We start from the raw sequence: 15,637 nt of genomic DNA, 5'->3' as shown, positions 1-15,637 counted from the left end.
AGCGGTTTTGTTAAAAGGAAAATATGCGTTAGGCATAGGGACAGCGTTTATGTTTATTGCAGTCATCGAAGGGTCAGGTGTTTAGGATCAAGAAGGAGTAAAGATAAAAAAGGTTCAAAGGTTCGAATAAAAAGAGTAATATAAGAAACTATAAGTTGCGGCACGTAACAGTGCTCGGGATAACATTTCTTTTTTTCTTCTAATAATAAATAATATGGAGGAAAAACATCGCATCCACAATCCTTAAGAGCATTTCTAATTACTTTATATTGGTGCTTCGATAATTCTGCATCCATCAAAATAGCTAAGGCCTTTGTTAAATCCATATATTTTTGGTATTTTTTCTTTGGATCAGTAGTTTGAATTCTCTTAGCAGCTGCTTGTATTTGCTCCTTGGGATATAATTCTTGAAGCTGTTGAACTTTGTATCTTTTAGCGCGATCACAACACTCGCTGAATTTTTTACTCGGTCTACCCATTGACGAAGATTTTCGGTTTGCATGTGCTACATCTTTTGTATCTTCTATTTCTAAGAAAACGAAAATACTTGTTATTACTAATTCTCTCTTGTTGTTACTAATTCTCCCATCGATATACTTACCTTTTATTTTATTAACTTTTACAACAAATACTTCTTTTAACCATTTACGATTATTATCCAAAAATCTATCTTTTTTTCTGCTACAACTCTGCCACTTTATTTTAAATTTTGAAATAAAACGTTTTCTAATTTGATTTAAAATTTGTTTGATCTGATTTTCATCAAAATTCGGATAGTTTTGATGTAAAAAATTTTTTAAATTGTTCACTTGATGACTACATTTTATTAATTGATCGCATAAGATATTATGATTTATAGAAATAGTATCCATTTGTGTGAATATAAGACAACGAAGTATACGTGTATATAGCTTGATAATTGGCAAATGTATGATGTCGCGAAAGGTTATATTGTAGGAATAGAAAAAAACCTTACAATGTCAATTAGAGTCAGATGTTTTTATTATATAGTTGCTAAGGAGATCCTGTTTTTTTGAAAAGATAGTTAATACTTGAAAAGATAGTTAGACATTAGCTTTCCTGCCTCAAAAGACGAAATGGCGCAATTAAGCGCAGCCAAACTTTTTTTTTATGTGTTTGTAAAGATATAAGGAATATCTAGATCTAGAAAAAAAAAATAGGTCGAAGGTAAACGGAGCTAATGTAGAAAACTTTAAATGTTTAAGGGATTACACTACTTTGAACCTGAAAAATCAACGTTATTTTTGGCAATTTTTTTTAGAAAAAATTATTAAATAAATATTAAATCTGTTATAAGTTTACTATTATACACATCTTAAAGTATACAGAAATTTTTTTTTTTTTTTTTTTTTTTTTAATGGCGATGCTGGAGCGGTGTTTATGATAGTCGGTTTTGAGAAACCGCGTTTTTGAAAAAAATTTTGAAGATTAAAATTTTAACATATAAGATTATTTTTATAAGATAAAAAAGTTACATTTTTAGACTTAATTATACCAGAAATAAACCTAGTAAAAAATATTTGAAAAATATACTTTTTTTCCGCTCATATACCACTGTGCGACGTAAACACATAGCGGACAGTAAATGCTAAGAAACAAGCGCTTCTAATCGAGTAAGGCGAATGCCTAGTATATTCGAAGTCCCGTATTCCTAAGTTCCGAGACTTGATTTTCGCAACTTTTTTTTTCTTTTTTCCACATTTGTTTCTAACAGTGTAAATTAGTTAATAATGTTTTTTTGGCTAAAAAATATTATTTCGTTTATTAATAATATATTTGCATATATTAAACTAATAACTAATTATTTTAGAAAGAATACTGATTTGCTATTGTAAATAGAAAAATGAAGTCATTTTACAACATACATATTGCAACAAAGTGCAATTTAACATATGCAATTATTATTAATAAATATAAAATAATATTTTTTAGCCAAAAGCATTATCTAATGATTCACTTAATGGTACAGTGCTAGAAACAAATATCGAAAAAGAAAAAAAAATGTTACAAAAGCAGTTTTCAAACACGATTTTCAATATTTCTGCCACTCGCCTTACTCGATTAGCCACGCTTGCTTCTTAACATTTGCCGTCCGCTATGTGTTTACGTCGGCTCGATGGTAGCAAGACAGAGACGTCCGCTCTCTCTCTATAGCCGAACGGCCGAGCGCACACAGACGCGTGACGTAAGCGCTTTTTACTTGTGTTGAAGCTCGAGAGCCGGAAGCCCGGTAGGAGATATCGCATTACTGCGCCCTAGTGCCGCATGCACTAGCAAGGACGGCAGTCACTTGTCATGTTTGGGAGGAGAATGTTGTATCGTGTAAGTCGAAGTCTACTACACCTATCAAGTTTTTGTGACTAATATACTTATGAGTCGTTTTGTTGTGCTTTTTGAAAAGTATTTTACAAATTCCTTTTGCCTGACTTGTATATTATGGACTTATTTTTTATAAGTATCTATTTATTTTCGCATATGTTGTCTCCTGGTATCGGACAAAATTTTTCCCCTATTCCCGGACAGTAAAAATATCAACACTATGTGCCCGAGTTACTTATTTTTGTTATTTTAGTTTTATTTAGAGATTAGAAGATATACGCCACAATGAATAATAAGAAAAAAGGTTTGTGGAACCAGGATAGTTTGAAAACTGCCCTTGACAAAAGTATGACAAATAAAATGAGCATAAGAGAAGCATCTTTAAGATATGATATTCCAAAAAGCACTTTATTTGATAAATTAAAGTCATTAAAATCTGGCCAAGAAGTTATCCTATAACCAAAATTAGGTAGATTTACCAAAACTTTCCCATCAGAATATGAGGAACAATTGGTAAATCGTATTAAAGACTTGACTAATCGGTGTTTGCCATTGACGAAAAAGGAATTTTTGAAGCTTGCATATGACTTAGCAGTGGAACTGAAGCTTTCTTATTGTTTTAACACTGAGAAAGGAACAGCTAGAAAATATTTTTATTGTGATTTTATGGCTAGATACTGACTTATCGCTAAGAACACCAGAGTCTACGAGTCTGATGCGAGCTGTAAGTTTTAATAAGGCGCAAGTTGAAAAGTTTTTTGAAAATCTTGAAAAACTCATGAATCAATATAATTTTTCTCCTTCTAATATATACAATTGCGACAAAACAGGGGTCAGCTGCGTTCTACAACATCACAAAGTCTTGGTTCATCACGAAGTCGGTACGACAGGTGGGAAAACTCACTTCAGCTGAAAGGAGCAAGAATATCACCATTCTATTTTGCACGAGTGCCAATGGATATTTTATACCACCGTTCTTCGTTTTCCCAAGACAAAGAATGAACGAACGTTTGATGATAAATGCTTCTGCAGAGAGTGAAGGTGTTGCTCAGCCAAAAGGTTGGATAAATAACGACTTTTTCGTTAAATGGTTACATTTACAAAATTCGCTCATCCTTTAAAGGAATCTCTTGTTCTCATCGTCCTAGATGGTCACAATAAAACTTTGGATGTTATAAATTTTTCTAGAGATCATAACATTCATTTCATTAGTTTGCCATACACGCCATACACGACTCATAAGCTCCAACCGCTTGATAAAACCTTCATGAAGCCATTCAAAAATGTTTACTACGAGCGATGTGACATGTGGATGAGAGCAAACGCAGGAGCACGAATAACTATGACATTGCAGGACTTGTTGCTGAAGCATTCACAAAAGTAGCTCGTCTAGACATAGCAGTGTCTGGTTTTAAATGTACAGGGATTTATCCGTTTGATACAAACATTTTTTCAGACCTTGATTATTTACCTAGTAATAAATATTCCATCAGAAGAAATTCCAGAAACGAGCAGTAGTTACCGAGATTTGACTGTCAATTTTACAACAGAGAATCCTCAAGCCTCTAATAATTCCAGAGTTGTTTCTATCGGGATTGTTCAAAAGACATTAGACGTTCAACCGACTACTAGCGCTGCTCCAGATGTTTACAGCAATATTTTTAAATTGTCCCCATTGCCTGATGCTGCAAAGATCTGAATCAAGGAAAAGAAAATTCGAGAGAAGTCAAATTCTCACTTCGCCTTCTTATAAATTAATGGTGGAAGAAAAAGAAAATGAAAAAAGTTCAGGAGCAAAAGAAAAATTTGGCAAATAAATTTAAGAAGAAAAATCAGTCAGAAAAAATAAAGAAAACTAGAGCACTGATACCAAAAAACACGAGCAAAGAGACTGTCTGTGTAGTTTACTTAGAGAGCAATGATGAAGACTGGATTCAATGTTCAAGTTGCAAGGAATGGGCTCATGAGGCTTGCACTGATATCCCCGAATCTTTACATAATTATATTTGTGATCGTTGTAAACTATTTTGAGGCTGTCCGGCGTTAAGTTTCTTAATTTTTCTATGTCCGGTACTAGGTGACATTTTGTGTTCCTTTGATATCGTTCCTATAATCGTAATCAAAGTTTGAAGTAAAGTTTAAATAATAAAAATGATCATTTGCGACGTGAACTTTCCTCGGGCACGCCACGTCCGAGGGAGCACGTCCAATGAAAAACGGTAACAGACGACAATCAACGGATTGGCAGTAATTTCTGGAACTCGATAGCCTGTACGGTATCAGCGGTAACTGTAAAGATTCGGTAACCAGAGCGGTAACAGCGGTAGCCAAAGAGGGGTACGGTAACCGGAGCGGTAACAGCAATAGCTTAAAGTCGGTATCAGAGAATGGGCGCCAGGTGCATGTGAATACACTGCGAGAACGGTAACTTTGCTAGATCATTCAATATGTCTGGCCGCTCCTTGCTCAGCTTATGGTAGTGGGGCGCAGTTCTTTGACTTACCTTTGTAACGAAGCGGAATTTTGCGAAGCGGAGAATAGCTCGACCGTTCGTCAGGATTTGTTCGGGTTTGTCGGGAGACTCCAAATTAATAATTTTTAATTTAACCAATAATAAATTTATTAAAACAATTAAAGATGGAAATAATTACAAAAATAACTCTGAGTACATGAGTCGTAATAACCGAAACTTATATTGCAACGGTGGTGCGATATTTGAAAATAAATCAACTCTCGGAATTAATAAACAGCGGAAGCGCGAAAATAAATAACGTATTCGGTCGGAGTGCGCCTTTTTGGAATTAATTAATAAATCTAATTAATAAAATATAGTGATTAATGGGATCGAGAGCCAATGCCGGATGTTCTTTGCTGATTATTCTTTTTCCAAATTTTCTTTATTAATGAGTATACGTTTCGGCCACTATTGGGCCATCTTCAATACAATAGCTAAAATTCGACAGTTAAAAATTACAAATACATTCTCGACAGTGTAAATCTAATTAAATTTAACACGGTCAGTAGGAAACAAGAATAATACGAATGATAATACCGCCTATATCTGGATGCGTCGTAGACGGTCGCCGAGAACGCTTCGGCCGGAATTAGGAATGCCTTAAATAAGGAAATACCGGAAGTCGGTTGCCGGAAATAATCGGCTGGAGTGAGGAACACCTTACTTACAGAGATATCGGAAGTCGGTTGCCGGGAACACCCAGCCGCAGTGAGAAACACCTCACTTACGGACCGACAGAAAACAGGAAAGTCGGTTGCCGGGAACATCCGGCCGGAGTGAGGAACACCTCATTTACAGACCGACATGCATAGACAGGAAGTCAGCTCCGGGAACGCCCGGTCGAAGCAGAGAACACTCTGCTTACTGTCCGACTATCAGGTCGGGAACAAGTACGACTTGCGCTTCAGGGAGCTCCCTGAGGCTTGCCCGAGTCGTGATGAAGAGTGAGACTCGGAGAAGTGGTGCTGGTTTGCTTCGCTTTTATACCGACCACGCTACCCCCACACGGGTCGCTACCCTACCCGGTAGCTACCCCTACTTGGGTTGCTACCCTCGAGCTGGGGGAACGGCCGGCGATGGGGGGTGTTATGAAGTGGAGCCCGATCGGCGCTTAGTAACAGCGCTCCGTTACACATTGATGATCCGGAGTGAGAAGCGAACGTAAAGGATAAACTCATTATTTAACAGGTTAACAGATGTATGTATTATAACAGTAGTGTACTAGTATAAGTATACAGTAGTATGGAAATTGGATTAGTACGTGTCGTTGATCGGTATAATGAAGAATATTCGTAGCGGTAATAAATATGGATTTAAGTTAGGCGGCAGAAAGAATTCGTACTTGCGATAGCGAAAAGATTCGCTCGCAAAATCGGTAACAGGTCTGAATTCGGTAACAATGCGAAGTTCGGAAGACACAATTATAATAAGCGGCAGTTGGCTTAACGATACGTTGAAAGTTCGGTACTCAATATAAAGCGACGAATCGAACTAGGCCGGCGAAAGCCAAATAAACACAAGTCAAAATATAACGGTTAAGAATCTACATAGCAATGTCGCGAGAACGGTAATTTCGCGATCTTTTTCGCTTCTCGCGGAGATGCAATTATCACGGTATCCGCAATCTCGCCGAGAACGTTGACACGCAAATTCCGTCCGCCAACATTAAATAATCAACAATCGATTAAACGAGAGATGCTCGTTAGGCAAACGACAGACGGTACGATAATAAGCGATACGGTACGCTAATGAAAAACGATACGAAATTACGAAAAGAGACTGTCGGTAGCTTCCTCGAGAGGGACCTTGATGTGATAACCGGGGCCGGCTGGATATGCGGTAACGGTAATCAATATGAACGCGTCGAAACGCGTTTCCACGGTAACTCGTCTCAGCGTTATTACTCAAGTTAGTGAGATATAAAACATATACAGACTTGACTCACGCTACCAGCCATAACCGGACGAGACACTACGGCTACCCGAGAGGCGGTTTACAATGATTCCGGGTTTTCGGCTTCGTCGGGACGAGATCTTGGAGTTGTCCCACTCTGTATCGCAGCTCACCGAACAGTGATTTCGAAAAATCGGTGCCTTAAGTCCTTCGTGTCCCGCGCCGATTTTCCGCGCATCCGGTTGATTTAGCTGAGCTTCCTAGAACCGCCCAGAGTCCATCAGGAGCGCCCACGTTTTTCTGCCAATTCCGGGAACTCGCTGGCTCGCCGGTCGGTATCGGATCGATAGAGTTTGATGTCCTCGGGTAAGGTTGGATAGGCTAGCCGGGCCATATTCAAGTCTTCCCGTTTTCTTCGGCGGCGGTGAATACGGGATCCTCTACACATTCTGCAGCATGGTGAGGTCCTCTGATGCGTTCCTTTCCTTTCTGGCATAGCGTCTGTAACCAAGATGTATTTAGAATTCGGTTTTAGATGACGAAAGTGGCGAGGGTGCGATACGTGACCTTTTTCAGCGTGGTCATACTAGCGTACGGCCTCTTCGGTAGTCCCACGGCGTCTGGTCTTCTCCGAGATGATGATCTTTTCGTTTAATGCATAGTACACGCAACCGCTGTCCGCTCGGGTTATCGCCTTACAATATTCTACTCTAAGGTCTAATTAATGGTAACAAGAAAATGCAATACAAAAGTAATGCGATACTAATAACAGTATCTCGCTGATTGCATCCTCTCAGAGGTGAGGGGCAACCCCGGAATTTCCCCCTCGGTCGGGCTACCGCCTTTGTGACTGCGTGTGAAAAGCGTCACGTCACAAATTATGATTATTTTGTTTTTTTAATTTGATGTTTAAGGTTGTTAACTTGTAATTAATAAAAAATAAAAGAAAAAGAAAAGTTTAAAAAACATGATTTTTTTTATTAATCTAAAGAAAATATTAAGTGTCCGCTACTAGGGGAACTTCTTCTAATAATGATTTTTCTTGCATAATTTAATTCTTACACCTCTTTATACACCTTTTTTATAACAAAGTTTTTAAAAATTATAAAAAAAAAATTAAAAATTGTGTATTAATTGCATAGTAAGTATAATTTACAAAAATAAATGTTGTATTTGATAATTTTTATGAAACAATACACATAGTATGAGCAAAATAAAACATTACCTCTATTATTTTTTTATTTTGTAACAAAATGTAAATTAAATATTCTAATAGTTGGCAGCCATGAATTGAACACAAATCTTTCGAGCTCATCTTTTTAGCTGTGTATACTTGTGCCGAGTTGTGTTGTAGGAAAGCATTGTGATGAACACTAAGTAACTTTGTGTCGCCTGTGTCCCTTGGTGGAAAACCACCAAAAATGCCTATATAAGTTTATCGTAAGCTATTTCAATCGGACCGATTGATATACAAAAATTGTCTGCTCTTTCGTCTTTAATCATATTTTAAAATTTATTAATAAAAAAGTTCACCAAATAAACTGTATAATTATAGATTTTGTTTTGCATCGAAAGCACCAGGCGATGGGGGTAGACCTTGCGCGGAAAGTTGCAAACCTATGTGGAACCGTATAATTATAGACCTAGTTTTGCATCCAAAGCACTATTTTTATGATTTTTATGCGTGGACACGAGATGTGTCCGATTGCAACTACCGTATGTCTATTTCTTACTGTATCCGATTACTGTATCCGATTACTGTTAACCTGTTAAAAATACTGTATCCGATTTTCAATGTGTCCGATTTTCAATGGATGCGTTCGGGGAGCTCGCTACCGCGATATCAACGCTAATGCTACTAGCTCCGTTCACGGAGCCAAGATAGCGTTAGTGAATGCGAGCTCCGTGAACAGCAATAGCATAGCGTGGTAGCGTGCGTCTGCTAATAAAAATGGAACAAGATCGTAAAAAAGCAATATTAACAGCAGTAGCATTTATAATGCAAAAATTAATAGATTCATCGTCTGACAGTGATGATGGTGAAGAATTAAAAATAATAGAATAGAGTATAAATGTAAGAAAACATGTACCATGTATCAACATTAAAAATTAAAATATCGGCATTTCTCACATTTTCCGTTGAATTATTAGATGAATGTTTGTAACAAAATTAGGTGTTATTATTTTCAACACATTAAATGCTAGACAAAAGATCTAGTCCAATTATAAATCTTTTGTCCAATATTAAACTAGTTGGAAATAATAACACCTAATTTTGTTACAAACATTCATCTGATAATTCAACGGAAAATGTGAGAAATGCCGATATTTTAATTTTTAATGTTGAGACATGGTACATGTTTTCTTACATTTATATTCTATTCTATAATTTTTTATTCTTCGCCATCATCACTGTCAGACGATGAATCTATTAATTCTTGCATTATAAGTGCTACTGCTGTTAATATTGCTTTTTTACGATCTTGTTCCATTTTTATTAGCAGAAGCGCGCTACCACGCTATGCTATTGCTGTTCACGGAGCTCGCAAACGCTAACGCTACAAACACACTACCTCGGAAGGAATAGCGTTGATAGCGCGCAGTTATGACGTATCACACTACCATTAATGACGTCATAATTGCGTTTGGTAACTACCAACTAGCTCCGCGAAAAGTCGATAGCGCTAAATAGCGCTAATAGCGTCTCCCCGAACGCATCCAATGTATCCGATTGCCATTGTGTCCGATTCCTACCACCGTGTGTCCGTTTCTTATTGTGTCCGATTTATTCAATCTGTTGTGTCCGATTTATTCTGTGCGCAACTGGGGCCGATCCTCAAGTCCGATAATGTTAATCTCATTTTTATTCCATCGAAATGATGGCGTTTTCGCGTTGAAGTTCAGCTGTCACTCCAGGATCCCCTTAAATAGGAAATTATTAGGTGGTTGCAAAAAAACTTGCTGTTTTTGAGCAGAGTTTGTAAAACATAAAAAATAATTACTACACATCTGGCAACGCGGCTACGTGGTATGCAAATGTGAAGATAACGTATCGAGGTTATGTTATGTGTAGTTTGGACTGATACCACTTTGCTGATAATTTAAATATTTAACGGTAAGTTTATGAATGTCACTGAGTAAGGATGATTTGAGACTGATTTTGTTAGACGAATTTAAACTTAACCGCAATGCTGCCATGGAATGTCAAAATGTGAATACAGGAAAGGTGGCACAGTATCCGAGCGAACCGTTATGCATTTTTTCCAAAAGTTTCGTAGCTGTGTAGAAGAATTGAATGATTGCCCAAGAAGAGGAAGACCTCAGATCATTGATGATAACGTTTTACGGGTCAAGGTAGAGTCAAACCCTCACGTCACGCTTCAGGATGTCGTCGATGAATTATAGCACAGGGTGATTATTTTGAATATATAAATATTGATGCTGTACTCTGAAACCGTGTCATTTTCTGTCTACACTAAAACGGCAAGTATTTTTGCAGGCACCTAATATTAAAAGAAAGAAGGAAAAGCGAGAAAAAAATATCAGTACGCGAGTGAATAAGGCGAGAATCAATATATCAATTTCAGAAATTATTAAGAGGATGCTGAAGTGACGGGCGAACTCCGACGCGAAAGCGCCGTCATTTCGATGGTACTAAAAATGAAATGACATTATCGGCGTAGCCTACGGACCTATGCCGCGTAGGTCCGTGTGTACGCATTTGTTTGTAGTGGTAACTCACTACACTGACGTGTGGTCTGTGTACGTGTGTCATCGGAAGTTTGTAAACAAACGATGCTTGCGCTTGTTTCCTCGACTGAAATTTCGTCGCAAGGCTGCAATATAATGTCCGAGAAAACATAGGCGTATACAAGATGTCAAATAAATACAAACTAAATATGACAAAATAATAAATGAAAAATATACATATAATACTATATATATCACTGAAGAAAAATGTCATATACTTTTCTTATTTTTATCCTTCTGTAGTAAATACAAAATAACTAATTAATCAATTAATTAATATATACATATACACATATATTCAATAAATAGTTATCTTTATTTTGTATTTTATATGATAATGACTGAAATAATGAAAGTATATATCATTTCAGTTATATAAAATACAAAATAAAGATAACTATATTCAATATGTATATGTATGTATTCAATAATTAATTAACTTATTTATTTATTTTGTATTAATTACATAAGAATAAAAATAGGGAAAGCATATAACATATTTTTCCAATTAGATATTGTATAGTATTATACATACATTTTTCAAATAAAATATTTTATCATATCTAATTTATATCTATTAGACACCTTGTATGAGTTTATTTTGTCTCGTATGTACATCATACAGCCATACGATAGAATTTCGAAATGCGAAAAAAAAGGTTAAATGACCTTATAAATTATCCAATAAAATATAAACAGACCACACGTGCAGTAAATTGCTAACTAAAAGAAATACGTATTTCTTCAAATCTGCCAGCTGACGTTAGATCGCCTCTGACTATATTTATTAAAAATTGCTGACATTAGATCGCTTCTGACAATATTTGTTAAAATCTGCCAGTTCACGAATAAATTGTCTTTAGCTCTCTTTTTTCTAAACTGTCAGCTAACGTTGGATCGCCTCTGACAATATTTATTAAAAATTGTTAGCTGACGTTAGATCGCTTCTGACAATATTTCTTAAAATCTTCCAGTTCACAAATAAATCGTCTTTGGCTCTCTTTTTTTTAAACGGTCAGCTGACGTTAGATCGCCTCTGATTATATTTATTAAAAATTGTTAGCTGACATTAGATCGCTTCTGACAATATTTTTTAAAATCTGCCAGTTCACGAATAAATCGTCTTTAACTCTCTTTTTTCTAAACTGTCAGCTAACGTTGGATCGCCTCTTACAATATTTATTAAAAATTGTTAGCTGACGTTAGATCGTCTCTGGTTTTTGTAATTCTAAATTGCCAATCCACGAGAAAACCGCCTCTGGCTTGTCGTATTTTATATTGCCAGTCCACGAGAAAACCGCCTCTGGCTTCAAGAGAAGAATAAGAATTCTCTAATGCCAGTCCACGAGAAAGCCGCCTCTGGCTTGTCGTATTTTATAATGCCAGTCCACAAGAAAACCGCCTCTGGCTTGTCTTATTCTTTATTGTAAGATATTTTTATTACGTCATATGCTTTATATATATATATATATATATATATATATACAGGGTGTCAATTAAGTCCCGGGACGGCTGAATATTTTCTCATGTAAGATATTTTTGAAAAAGGTCAAGGTCATTTTAACAGTTAAACAGTTAACAGTAAGTAATTTTCAACGAGGAATTCAACGGTGACCTTCAATTTGACCTTGAGCTTGACCTTCAAAGTCATTTCAAGGTTAGGTTAGGTTTTTTAAATAGAAACCCCTATTTTTGATTCCAAAATCTAATAGCTGGTGTCAAGAGCTTTTCAAAACACTATAATGAAGTTATTTTTCATTAAGTACTTTTCGAGTTATGAGGCTTGTAAATTACAGTATTTTGACATAAAATACAAAATATCTTGTAAAACATTCAATTTTTGGGAATCTTATCTTAATACTTTTATGCATAAAATAATGAAACGAATCAATTGGTATAAAGAAAACACATAGTTGCTTTCAAGAAAAAATATGTAGTTTGCAACATACAATTGCATACTTTTTTTTGAAAGCAACTATGTGTTTTCTTTATACCAATTGATTCGTCTTATTATTTTATGCATAAAAGTATTAAGGTAAGATTCCCAAAAATTGAATGTTTTACAAGATATTTTGTATTTTATGTCAAAATACTGTAATTTACAAGCCTCATAACTCGAAAAGTACTTAATGAAAAATAACTTCATTATAGTGTTTTGAAAAGCTCTTAACACCAGCTATTAGATTTTGGAATCAAAAATAGGGGTTTCTATTTAAAAAACCTAACCTAACCTTGAAATGACCTTGAAGATCAAGCTCAAGGTCAAATTAAAGGTCACCGTTGAATTCCTCGTTGAAAATTACTTCAGAAATGATCTTAACCTTTTTCAAAAATATCTTACATGAGAAAATATTCAGCCGTCCCGGGACTTAATTGACACCCTGTATATATATATATATATATATATATATATATATATATATATATATATTTACAGGGTGTCCCATTTAACTTGAGACAACTAAATATTTCGAAAAATAAGCATTGTACTAAAAAATGTCCCAAATAAACTTTTAATATTTTCAAGGGGGACGTCTGCCTGTGTAAAAATTAACCCGCCCCCACCGCCCCTCAGAGGTGGGGCGGGTGGCAACTTTGAAATTTCAAATGGGAACCCCTATTTTTTATTGCAGATTCGGATTCCTTGGAAAAAAATACGTAAGTTTTGTCCGAGACATTTTTTCGAATCGTGATAGATGGCGCTGTAATCAGTGAAAATTAGTTTTTGCCATTTTCTCTCACCATCGGGGTGCTTTATTTCGGTGAGTGCCCTCGCCTCTCACTATTCAATTACAATAAATGCTCGAAATGATGACCTTCCATTTCGATGCATTTATTACCTCTCGAAGTGCGACAGAATATGTGGTTCCTACCTGATGGTTGTCCAGCACATTATTCAGCAATAGTACGAGTAGTGTTAAATCGTAATTACAATAATTGCTGGATTGGTAGAGGTGGTCCGGTAAATTGGCCTGCCAGATCGCCAGACCTGACGTCACCAGATTTCTTTTTGTGGGGTTACCTTAAAGAAAAAGTGTATACAGAAGTACCAAATACTCGAGAAAACATGGTGGAACGTATTAGATATGCTTGCGCACAAATAACGCCAGATACACTTTCTACATGTGTATAAGCATTCCAAGCTCGAGTTAATAAATGCATCGAAATGGAAGTTATCATTTTGAGCATTTATTGTAATTGAATAGTGAGAGGCGAGGGGACTCACCAAAATAAAGCACCCCGATGGTGAGAGAAAATGGCAAAAACTAATTTTCACTGATTACAGCGCCATCTATCACGATTCGAAAAAATGTCTCGGACAAAACTTACGTATTTTTTTCCATGGAATCCGAATCTGCAATAAAAAATGGAGGTTCCCATTTAAAATTTCAAAGTTGCCACCCGCCCCACCCCCTAGGGGCGGTGGGGGCGGGTTAATTTTTACACAGGCAGACGTCCCCCTTGATAATATTAAAAGTTTATTTGGGACATTTTTTCGTACAATGCTTATTTTTCGAAATATTTAGTTGTCTCAAGTTAAATGGGACACCCTGTATATATATAATGTATATTATGTGCTCCATATTGTCTATACTCATATCAAAATATCTTCCTAAAAAATTGACATCATTTTGTATACTCTGTTTACAATAAATGTATATAATGTATGCCATATTTTTTATTTCTAAAACACGAAATATAAAGATATTTTTAATTTCTTTTGTCTATCATTTGTAAAAAAATCTTGATAAAAGAAACAATATTAATTTTGCGACTTGCAATAATCTGTTTCAATATATGCTTCTTTTAAATACTTACAATTAGCCTTATTTTATGTGATTAACTTGGTATTTAAAATACGTATTAAAATCGAAAATGTATTTTTATTGCAGTAGAAAAGAAACATTCTTGTCTTACAACAGAGAGAAATGGCAAAATATAATATTGTCTAAAGTAAAGTCCAATAAAAACTGTTAAAATTTAACATTTTATAAAACCACTGTGATTCATGAAAAATCAGAACTGTTACTTTAAAAATATAGACATATTTCGACTGTGTGTTTTAAACTGCACTACACATTCAAAAATCACAGAATAATTTTATTTCTGCAAAGTTGTGTATAATGTCAGTGGAAAAGTGATTTATTTGTTATTACATATACATGATATTTAACCATTCCTCTTTGGTGTAAGACTACAATGTTTTTTTTCTACTGAATTAGAAATTAATTTTATATTTAATGCGTATTTTAGATACCAAGGTAAACGCATCAAATAAGGCTAATTGTAAGTATTTAAAAAAAGTATATATTGAAACAGATTATTGCAAGTCACAAAATTAATGTTGTTTCTTTTATCAAGATTTTTTTTACAAATGATACATACAAGAAACTAAAAATACCTTTATATTTCATGCTTTATATTGTAAATAAGTTATATGACTTATGTCATACATCATATAACTAATATATAATATAAATTATATGACATATACGTTTATTATAAATATATATACAATGGGCTTGTTCGTTTTAGCTACACTGGGGCTGCTCTGGGTCTGCTCTACACAGGATAATACAGGACAGATAAATAGTTTGTCCTGTATTATCTTGTTTAGAGCAGACCCAGAGCTGCCCCAGTGCAGCTAAAACGAACAAGCCCAATATACAAAATAATATTAACTTTTTACATAGATATTTTGATGTGAATATGTATAATATGGAGCACATAATATACATAATATATAGACATGAAGCACATGAATAAAAGTATTTTACAGAAATTGAAAGAAGAATTAGAATATGAATGTATGTAACTAAATAATGTGAATGTTTGCAAAAATGTTGCAAAATTTATGTGTAATACATACACTTTATCCTTCAAAGTGCCTTTAACCTATTTTTTTCAGCCGGGTTTCGTAGCATATAACACACACACACACACGCACGCGCGCGCGCACGCACGCACGTACGCAACACACACACACGCGCGCGCGCGCACACACACACACACAACTAACCTAAAAGATTCTGTATATGACAGATAGCACTGATTGTGAGAACTGTATAGCGCCTCTATCCCAAAATCCCGGAACTAATCTATAGCTCTTTTTTACCTTATTTTTTCTATATTGCACAC

The 15,637-nt window shown here is 35.3% G+C and overlaps 1 protein-coding gene and 1 long non-coding RNA gene across 4 annotated transcripts in view; both read left to right on the top strand.

Moving 5' to 3' along the window:
* LOC105668191 (protein Wnt-11b-1-like) overlaps positions 1-15,637 on the top strand; it is a 161,421-nt gene that overhangs the window by 43,902 nt on the left and 101,882 nt on the right. The window lies entirely within an intron of this gene.
* On the top strand, positions 1,359-3,522 carry LOC136998023 (uncharacterized). Of its 2 annotated transcripts, none has more exons than XR_010888604.1 (2): positions 1,359-2,343; positions 3,171-3,522. It is a non-coding gene; the product is annotated as an uncharacterized lncRNA (long non-coding RNA). The 2 variants fall into 2 exon arrangements; XR_010888603.1 differs by having other exon boundaries at positions 1,359-3,064.

The sequence above is a fragment of the Linepithema humile genome, chromosome 2 (assembly GCF_040581485.1).
Source record: "Linepithema humile isolate Giens D197 chromosome 2, Lhum_UNIL_v1.0, whole genome shotgun sequence".
NCBI lineage: Eukaryota > Metazoa > Arthropoda > Insecta > Hymenoptera > Formicidae > Linepithema > Linepithema humile.
The sequence above is the reverse complement of the archived record's forward strand: the minus strand, read 5'-3'. Positions and strand labels throughout refer to the sequence as shown.